This window comes from Trichechus manatus, unplaced genomic scaffold, assembly GCF_000243295.1.
Source record: "Trichechus manatus latirostris isolate Lorelei unplaced genomic scaffold, TriManLat1.0 scaffold00294, whole genome shotgun sequence".
Lineage (NCBI taxonomy): Eukaryota > Metazoa > Chordata > Mammalia > Sirenia > Trichechidae > Trichechus > Trichechus manatus.
In genome coordinates this window covers 341,066-351,630 of record NW_004444230.1, presented here as the reverse complement: position 1 = coordinate 351,630, position 10,565 = coordinate 341,066, and the positions used below count along the sequence as shown (strand labels likewise).

The following is a 10,565-nucleotide window of genomic DNA, read 5'->3' as shown; positions in this document are numbered from 1 at the left end:
GTGTAGATTCCTAAGAGGAGATGGCCACCCAAAAATATCAATATTTTAATTAAGGAAAGGAGTTATAATTGAAATGTGATCTCCTACAGTCTATCAAAGGAGAAGATGACACTAAACACACCACAATATTCCAACAATGAATGGCGTTATTTCTAATTTTAATCAAGTATTTTATTTGGCCAGAAGAGTATACACACATACATGAAAATGCCATTCAGCGTCAACCAATAACAATGTAAAATAAGCTACACATCCTCCTGTTACAATTAAAGTGATACTCGAATCTCAGGTGCCCATGAGCCAACAACATTTACTTCACTTGGCTCTTTAATGGGTCTTCAGCATCTCTAAAAGTTTATTTGGCAGCTGGTCAGTTCCCACAGAGTGTATAAGGAAGATGAGACATATACTATTTTTGGAAGAGATAGATATGATTAAACACCTGAAACACAGCCACAGGATGGGTTTTCACAGCAGTTGGACCCTAACAAACAAAAATCACTTCAAAGTTAAAAGAAAAAAAAAAAACCCACAAATTAAAAAACCTGCATTCACTAGAACGGGTTTAGAGAAGTGGATTCATTCATCCTGGGCAAAGGGAGTGGCACACAGAAAGTATATTTCTACTAGATCTATTCTTTGGTGACTTACACATACAAAAAAGTATTTATATTCCAGTTAAGTACTAAGCTAGTACTTAAGAACCTTTCATTATGTTCACCTATAAATTGAAAATAAACTGTAAAACATACAGTGTTTTGGTCAGGAAATTTAAAAATGAGTCTTTAAATAACTCTTACAACTCAATAACAAGAAGACAAACAACCCAATAAAAAGTGGGAGGAAAATTTGAACAGACACGTCACAAAAAAAAGATATAAAATTGGCAAACAAGCATACAAAAAAATGCTCAAACATCATGAGTCATTAAATACCCCCTTCCAAAAAAAAAAAAAAGAGTTGCTATCCAGTCATTCTGACTCATGGTGACCCCTGCGCTTCAGAGTAGAACTGTGCTCCATAGGGTTTTCGTGGCTGTGATCTTTCATAAGCACACAGTCAGGCCTTGCTTCCGAGCTACCTCTGGGTAGATTCAAACCATCAATCATTTGGTTAGTAGCCAAGGGCTTAGCATGACTCCCATTAGTCATGAGGGACATGTAAATTGAAACAACAGTGAGATACTATCACACATCCACTGCTGTTGTTGTGTGCCATGGAGCAGATTCCAACTTATAGCAACCCTATATGATAGAGCTGCCCCACAGGGTTTCCTAGGTTATAAATCTTTATGGGAGCAGAACACCAGGTCTTTTCTCCCAGTGAGTAGCTGGCAGGTTTGAACCACCGACCTTTCAGTTAGCAGCTGAGTGCTTAACCATTGCGCCACCAGGGCTCCTACATACCCACTAGAATGGATAAATCAAAGACTGATAATACCAATTGTTGGTGAGATATGGAACAACTGGAATCCTCATGCAAAATGCTACAGCCACTCTGGAAAACAGTTTGTTTCTTATAAATACATACTTGTCATATGACCTGACATACACTTCCTAATTATTTATTGAAGAGAAATGAAAAAAAAAAAGATGTCCCCACAAAAATCTGTACACAAATGTTCATAGCAGCTTTATTTATAATAGTAAAAAATTAGAAACAGCCCAAATACCCATGGATTGGTGAATGGATACAAAATGTAGCCTATACAATGAAATACTACTCAGCAATAAGATACATGTAACAATGTATCTCAAAAGCATTACTCTGAAAAAAAGCAGACACAGAAAGCTATATACTATGCGATTCTCATATATGACATTCTACTAGAATGATTTTGAAAGGGCAAAACTACAATGACAGAAAGTAGATCAGTGGTTGCCAGGGGCTAGGGTATGGGAAGTGATTGAATGGAAAGGAGGGTGAGAAAACTTTACTGGGATGATGAAAATGTTTTATACCTTGGTTGTGGTGATGGTTACATGACTATATACTTTTATCAAAATTCACTGAACTATATACATAAACTGGGTGAATTTATAGTATATAAATTTTTTCCTCAATAAAGCTGACTAAAGAAAAATAAGTTTTTCCTGGTAACAGATCAACCCAGTATTTTCGAGACACTTAACTATTAAATTTCTTTTTTTAAATTGTGCTTTAGATGAGGGTTGACAGAACAAATTAGTCTCTCATTAAACAATACACATATTGTTTTGTGACAGTGGTTGCCAACCCTGCAACATATCAACACTCTCCCCTTTTTGACCTTGGGTTCCCCATTTCCATTTGTCCGATTTCCTGTTCCCTCCTGTCTCCTCATCCTTGCCCTTGGGCTGGTGTGCCCATTTAGTCTCATATACGTGGTTGAGCTACATTTATTATTGTTTGTTTTATGGGCCTGTCTAATCTTTGACCTAACTTATTAAAATTCTGTAGACAATTCCACCTTTTTAAAAAACTCTTGTGTGACTTCAGAATGAACAATAATAATAATAATAAAAGATTGATCAGTATCAGTTCATTAATTCTAGCAAATGTATCATACCAATGTAAGGTGTTAATAACAGGGGAAACTGGGTTCAGGGTTTATGGGTTTATGGTTTATGGGAACTCTCTGTACTATCTTTACAATTTTTTTTTGTAAATCTAACAATTGTTCTAAAAAATAAAGTTTACTTAAAAAATGATTGGTCATTGAAAATAAGAACTATCTTCTTTACAGGCCAAATCTCTACAGAAAAAGAAAGCTATAAAAACTTGAAAATCTTTCCCCAGAAAATTGGATCTCAAGTTTCTTCAAAGGCTAAAACTAGAATGTAGTCTGTTGGAAATGGGAAAACATTATTGAAATTGTTTGGCAATAAAACATTTAAGCAGCAATATTCTTAAACTTAGAGAGACTGAGATCAGAATTTAAAAATTCCAAACTATGAGGTTTTTTCATCTACATAAAGATGTCCCTTTGCAGAAATAACTTCTTTGTCTTAGGGGCGAGTTCAATATCTTTACTACTATCTCTTACAACAAATAATTTTATTAACCAGCAGGCTAAGTAAGGCTTGGAGGCAGTTGGCACTGTAGGTTTTTAAATTTTCCATCTCATTCCTTCCTTTTAAAATCATAATGGAGTATGAAACTTGAACAGCAGAGGTGAACCTACCCCTGCAAAGAGCTCTGTTGTTACTGTGTGCTGTCCAGTCGATTCTGACTCATAGTGACCTATATGACAGAGTAGAATTGCCCCATAGGGTTTTCTAGGCTCTAATCTTTACAGGAGCAGATCACCTAGTGTCTTAGCTATCTAATGCTACTATAACAGAAATACCACAAGTGGATAGCTTTAACCAAGAGAAATTTATTCTCTCACAGTCTAGGAGGCTAGAAATCTGAATTCAGGGTGCCAGCTCCAGGGGAGGGCTTTCTCTCACTGTCGGCTCTGGGGAGAAGTCCTTGTCATTAATCTTGCCTGGTCTAGGAGCTTCTCAGTGCAGGGACACCAAGTCCAAAGGACACGCTATTCTCCTTGCTCTTGTTTCTTGGTGGTATGAGGTCCCCATGTCTCTCTGCTCACTTCTCTCTTTTATATCTCAGAAGACTGATTTAAGACACAACCTGATCTAGTAAATTGAGTCCTGCCTCATTAACATAACTGCCGCTAATCCCACCTCATTAACATTACAGAGGTAGAATTTACAACTAACAGGAAAATCATATCAGATGACAAAATGGTGGACAATCACACAATGCTGGGAATCATGGCCTAGCCAAGCTGACACACATTTGGGGGGGCTACATTCAATCCATAACACCTGGTCTTTTTTCCCTCTAAGCCAAGCTGGTGGGTGGGTTCAGGTTCAAACTGCTGACCTTTCCTTTAGCAGCTGAGCATTTAACCATTGCACCACCAGGGCTCCTTGCAAAGAGCTCTAGTAACACACAACTGAGTCATTCTGGTGATCACCAGTTCCATCAGTGTTCCCATTAAAACCAACTCTGTCTAGGTACACAGCCTGACAGATCCCTCAACTGGTTATCAAGCACATCTTTAATTTGAACCCTTCCACTTCTCCAAGGTATTTACATTTATTCTCATTACCTTACTAACAGGAACCTGTGACCCTGCATTTTCATTGAAAGTAAAATAACATTAATATTTTCTATTGTTGCTTCATTAAGAGAATCAGGTCAACTGCACCAGAGACAATGGTGATAAAAATCAAAGCAGGATTAGTTTTTATGAGACCCAAAGGAAAACACTGGCTTGCAGGATGTACAATGCTGATTCAGAAGTTGGTTAACAAAGCAATCTCCTTGGCTGCTTCTGTACTACACCAGCACAAAGCTTAATATTTAGTGACTGCTCATTATCATTCAATAAAAACAAGACGTTTTAGTGTGTCCATTTTGAATCAAAATATCAGGGCAAGTGTATCAGAGAACACAACACACCAGAGGAACTAAACTCCAATTACCCGTTAAGTAACTCATGACATTAAGGTTAGGGGCACTGAAATTCCAATTGATGATCACTGACAAGACTAAAGAGATAGTCAGGAACCCAATACACAGTTTGAACAAAGAAGAAAAAGAGTTGGAGACTTTCTGGAAGGAGGGTTTTTGTTTTTTTCTTTCTTTCTTTTTCTTCTCTCTTTTATCTTGAGTTTAACTTTCCCATGTAGAAATATAATGTGTTTTTAATGTTGCTGCCTCAAACCTTTCTTGGAAAGTTGCTAGTGAACTAAGCAGAAAGAAGCTTCTAAACTGAGTCCAAGTCTCTGGGGGAAAAAAAAACCTAAATGAATTGTTACATGTTTCATATTAGGCACAAATCGCTGGCAGAAACTGCTGCCCACAGGACTAAGGAGGCCAAGTTTCAGATGCCAAAAGTTAAATAGACAAAATTAACATTTTTAATATTTTTTTAAAGCATGCTAATTCAAAGGCAAGTATAAGAGAAGTAAGTTTGACTACATTTTCTTTACTTTCCCTCCTCTCAAAAGTCTTCTTGGGGATAAAGTTTCACTTTGAATTCCACGCTCTTTTTTCTAGCACTGTTTCAATGGACACTAAAGTAATCATCATATCAAAGAGGTCATTTATACTGCAGGGAGTTTTAAAGCTGTGCCTTAGCATCAAGTAGCACTATTGGCCTACAAGAGCTCTGCCAGATAGTGACAGACAGGATCCAGATCTCCTGACTCCAAGTCTCAGTCCCCTGGCACCTTGGTACCTCCCCTCCCCTGCCTTTCTACTATTTATTAATTCAAAAATATGTATTGAGTACCTAGTATGTGCCTAGCACTGTTTTAGGGGCTTATGGTACATCAGTGAATAAAACAAACATCGCTGCCCTCAGGGAGTTAATTCACACCGTGATACACCCACTCAGCATAAACCCTAACAATAATAGCATTATTACATTTTTATAGATGGTCTTTTCCTCTATCACAAACATGTTTAAAAAAAAAAAAAAGGTAGATTTCCTAACACACCCTTCTATGTAAGTAAGTAATCTCTTTTATCAATGTCACACCATCCCAGCCCTGGGGATTCCACAAGCTCTCACAGAAACCTGATGGAGTTAGCACCTCTTCAGGCTGGAAACTTCATTCAGTACTGCTTCCCTTAACTTAAAAGCACGGGGTGGGAGGATTTTTCTCTTCAAAGACATCATGGCAGCAAACGTGGAGGCAGACACCCACACTTTCAACGCCAACCTTGCACACAACCAATTGTTTGTCTGCCTAGGTTCTTTACCCTCATCCTCAACCCCTTTAGCTCCTAAACAAAGATACCTAGGCTACTCCAGTTACAAGCCTATTATTTCACCTTTCAAAAGACCACCACAATATTCCACAGGCGACACTAACATCCTTCCTATCACTTCCCCTCGCTGCCCCCGGAACAATTCCTCAGTAGTAACTTCTTACCGAAATAAAAATTTGTTCCACATTTCCTAACAGCCACGTCCCAAATACAAACACTTTGCATTTGCTTCAAGGAGCTTTCACTTATAATCTGATCCTTAGGAGAACTGTGGGGGTGGGTAGGGATTGTCGAATGACCACATTTGGAGAGGAGGCAGCCTCCTCCTCAAGACCGGGACTAGGGTGAGGAAAGTGAGGCGCTCTCAGGCGCTCACCCTGCACTTGCACGACCCTGAGAGCGAACTCCCCTTAATTCTGTGCCCGAGGCGCCTCACTCCTCAATCTACTCACGGTCCTATTACTGCCACCCCTTCCTCTTACTGCCACGACCCCCCAAAGCCATCGCAAGCTGAGCCCCCTGTCACTGGCCCTCCCCGTGCACAGCCCCAGGTCCCCGGGAGACGATCCCGCGCTAAGGGCCCGACCGGCGCCCCAGCCCACCCGCGCTGGCTCTGCGCTCGGACTCCCGCCCACCCGGCCCACCCGGCCCTCCAACGGGATTCCCCGTCCTCGGGCCCGCCCCCGCCGCTCCTCCTCCCGGACACGCCGCTCTCCCCGCCGCAGACGCTGTCCTGGCTGGGGGCTCCCTCATTCCGTCGCCCCTTTTCCCGCAGCCCTCGGAACGGGGAGGGGGCGCCCCGGTACCCCCGGCTAGGCAAGCAGTGTATCTCTCTGCTTCTTCCCAATTCCCTGATCCCTTCGCCTCTCTCTCCCTCAGGCCCAGGGCGACGAAGCGCAGAGGCCCGGCCCCACCGCCGGGTCCCGGCTTGTTTACTCACTCACCCTCCATCCTGAGCCGCAGGGACCTGCTGCGAGCACGCCTGCGCGCCGAGGCCCCGCCCCCGCGCCGCGGCCCCCGCCCCACGCCTTCTCCCGGCGCGTGCGCGTTGGGTCGTCGGCCCAGCCGCCTGGGTTTCTGTCGCACGTTTGTTGTCTGGCGCCAGTAGTCCGGCCTCCGGAACCCGAGGTGGTGCAGCGAGAGCCTGACGATTTCCAAGGCGGCACTGTCAGGAGAGAGGAAAGGCTCTGGGGAACCCTTGCTGAGCCTTGACGTTATCCAGCGGCTGCGCCGTCCCCACGCTTTGGTGAGAGCTGTGTCTCCCTTCAACATTTGGAGCCAACCTGCAGCCCCTTCATATTGATCCCTTCACACTTACCTATGAAGCTCTAAGTTACTGTGTAAGCTCTAAACTACCCTCTTGCTTTATTTACAACTGACTTCCCTATTTCTGTCAGTATTTTTCCTAGTCACCTAGATTCAAAATTTTAGCCTTGTATCAAATTATCTGCTCGCAAGATACCTGTTAGTTACAAAGGAAAAAAATAGTAACTTTACAGGGAAGAAATATAGCAGATACCACCTTAACCAAATGATCAAATTTAACATCACCAATGTTAAGACTTATTCTTATCAGGTACCTTCCAATATCACTTCCGTAGTGTTCTTAACAAAAATGCATAACCTGAATTTAATCACGAGGAAATATCAGTCAAACCCAAATTGAGGAGCAATCTACAAAACAACTGACCAGCACTGTTCAAAAATGATAAGGTTGTGAAAGACAAAGAAAGGACAAGGAGCTGTCCCAGATTGAGGGAGACTAAGGAGACAACTAAAAGTAATTTGTGACCCTGGATTGAATCCTGGTCCAGAAAAAGGACACTAGTGGGAAAATTGGTGAAATTAGAATAAGGTCTGTGAACTAGTTAATGGTATCTTATCAAGTGGTAACTTTGGTGAAGGGTAAGACAGTACACAATACTGGGGAAACCAGCACAGCTTGTTCAAGGCAAGGTCATGGAAGCTCCATAGATACATCCAAACTCCCTGAGGAACCAAATTACTGGGCTGAGGGCTGCGGGAACCATGGTCTTGGGGAACATCTTGCTCAGTTGGCATAACATAAAGAAAATCCTCTACAGTCTACTTTGGTGAGCAGCGTCTGGGGTCTTAAAAGACTGTGAGCAGCCATCTAAGATACTCCACTGGTCTCACCACTTTGGGAGCAAAGGAGAATGAAGAAAACTAAAGACACAAGGGAAAGATTAGTCCAAAGGACTAATGGACCACAACTACGACGGCCTCCGCCAGTCTGAGTCCAGTACAACTAGATGATGCCCAGCTACTACCACTGACTGCTCTGACAGGGATCACAATACAGGGTCATGGACAGAGCTGGAGAAAAATGTAGAACAAAATTCTAACTCACAAAAAAGACCAGATTTACTGGCCTGACAGCGACTAGGGAAACCTGGAAAGTATGACCCCTGGACACCCTTTTAGCTCAGTAATGAAGTCACTCCTGAAGTTCACCCTTCATCCAAAGATTAGACAGGCTGATAAAACAAAACAAGACTAATGGGGCACACCAGCTCAGGCGCAAGGAATAGAAGGCAGGAGGGGACAGGAGCTGGTAATAGGGAACCCAAGATTTAGAAGGGAGAGTGTTGACATGTCATGGGATTGTTAACCAATGTCATAAAACAATATGTGTACTGTTTAATGAGAAGCTAGTTTGTTCTGTAAACCTTCAGCTAAAGTACAATAAAAAAAATAGTATCAATGTTAATTTCTGCTTTTGATAATTGTACTATGGTTATATAAGATGCTAACGTTTGAGGAAATTAGATGAAGGATATAGAGGCACTTCCTGTACTATGTTTGCAACTCTTTTGCAAGTCTGAAATTATTTCAAAATAGCAAGTTAAAAATTAAAATACAAAATAATAATATCTTGCATTTGATTCAAACTTTACAATTACAAAAGCCTTTCATGTCCATTTTTTTCAAATAATCTTCACCACAACCCTATGAAGGAGGTAAACAGATTTCAGTTTTATACATGAGATTGTTCTGGCATAAAACAGTTAAAAGACTTGCTTTACACAGAATCTTAAACTCAGGTCTCTGAATTCCAGATCCAGAGTTCTTTCACCAGTATCAGAAACTTTGACTTTGTGTTTTTCCCTCACCCCCACCCAATTAACTACCAAATTATGAAAAGTATTCCTTCATACTTGTAGTTTCCATCCCCACTGCTTTCTAGATTAGTGGTTCTCAAACTTGGCTCCTACTGAAATCACCTGTTGTTGTTAGGTGCCATTGAGTCGGTTCCAACTCACAGAGACACTATGTACAACAGAACGAAACACTGCCCAGTCCTGCACCATCCTCACAGTTGTTGTTATGCTTGAACCCATTGTTGCAGCCACTGTGTCAATCCATCTTGCTGAGGGTCTTCCTCTTTTTTGCTGACCCTCTACTTTACCAAGCATGATGTCCTTCTCTAGGGACTGATCCTTCCTGATAACATGTCCAAAGTAGGTGAGATGTAGGGAACATTCTGGTTGTACTTCTTCCAAGATGGATTTGTTTGTTCCTTTGGCATTCCATGGTATATTCGATATTCTTCTCCAAACTCACAATTCAAAGGCGTCAATTCTTTTTCAGTCTTCCTTATTCATTGTCCAGCTTTCGCATGCATGTGAGGCGATTGAAAATACCATGACTATGGTCAGGAGCACCTTAGTCTTCAAGGTGACATCTTTGCTTTTTAACACTTTAAAGAGGTCTTTTGCAGCAGACTTGCCCATCTTTTGATTTCTTGACTGTTGCTTCCATGGATGTTAAGTGTGGATCCAAGTAAAATGAAATCCTTGACAGCCTCAATCTTTTCTCCATTTATCACGATCCTGCTTATTGGTCCAGTTGTGGGGGTTTTGGTTTCTTTATGCTGAGGTAACTGTGGTCTTTGATCTTCATCAGTAAGTGCTTCAAGTCCTCTTCACTTTCAGCAAGCAAGGTTGTGTCATCTGCATAATGCAGGTTGTTAATGAGTCTTCCTCCAATCCTGATGCCCCATTCGTTCTTCTTCATATAGTCCAGCTTCTTCAAATAGTCCAGCTTCTCAGATTATTTGCTCAGCATACAGATGGAATAGGTATAGTGAAAGGATACAACCCTGACTCATACCTTTCCTGACTTTAAACCATGTAGTATCCCCTTGTTCTGTTCAAACGACTGACAGCCTCTTGATCCATGTACAGGTTCCTTATGAGCACGATTAAGTGTTCTGGAATTCCATTCTTCACAATGTTATCCATAATTTGTTATCATCCACACAGTCAAATGCCTTTGCATAGTCAATAAAACACAGGTAAACATCTTAATAAATACTGATGTCCGATACCCACACCCAGTCTGATTAATTGATATGGCGTATAGCCCAGGCTTCAAGAGTTTTAAAAATGTCCCAGGAGAGTTTAATGTGTAGCCAAGTTTTAGAATCATTGTATGTACTGCATAAATAATTGTTAAAAGAAAGGAAGAATGTGGGTTATCTTAAGAAGAGATGTTCAGGAGATCTGGATGTCAGGAGAGAGACTGGTGAGAGATTTGGGAATCATCAACATTTTGATGGTAACTGTAGCCATGGGAGTGGACAACATTGCCTTAGGAGAGTATGTCAAGCAATAAGAGCAGAGATACAAAGAAATTTCGAGATAACAAGGAAAGTATGCTTATAGAAGTCCCCAAGTGGCACAGTTAAGAGCTCGACTACTAGCCAAAAGGTTGGCAGTTCAAACCCACCCAGAGGTGCCTCAGAAGACAGGCCTGGCGATCTGCTTCCAAAA

The 10,565-nt window shown here is 41.5% G+C and overlaps 1 protein-coding gene across 2 annotated transcripts in view; it reads right to left on the bottom strand.

Moving 5' to 3' along the window:
• EZH1 (enhancer of zeste 1 polycomb repressive complex 2 subunit) overlaps positions 1-6,761 on the bottom strand; it is a 28,811-nt gene extending 22,050 nt beyond the window's left edge. Inside the window, exon 1 of one of the 2 annotated variants that reach the window (XM_023725222.1) lies at positions 6,714-6,761. The gene's annotated coding sequence lies outside the window, so the exon portion shown is untranslated. Of the gene's footprint in view, positions 1-5,933; positions 6,284-6,713 lie in introns of those variants that run through there. The other variant, XM_023725223.1, reaches the window with a different exon arrangement.
• Positions 6,762-10,565: the final 3,804 nt, after the last annotated feature.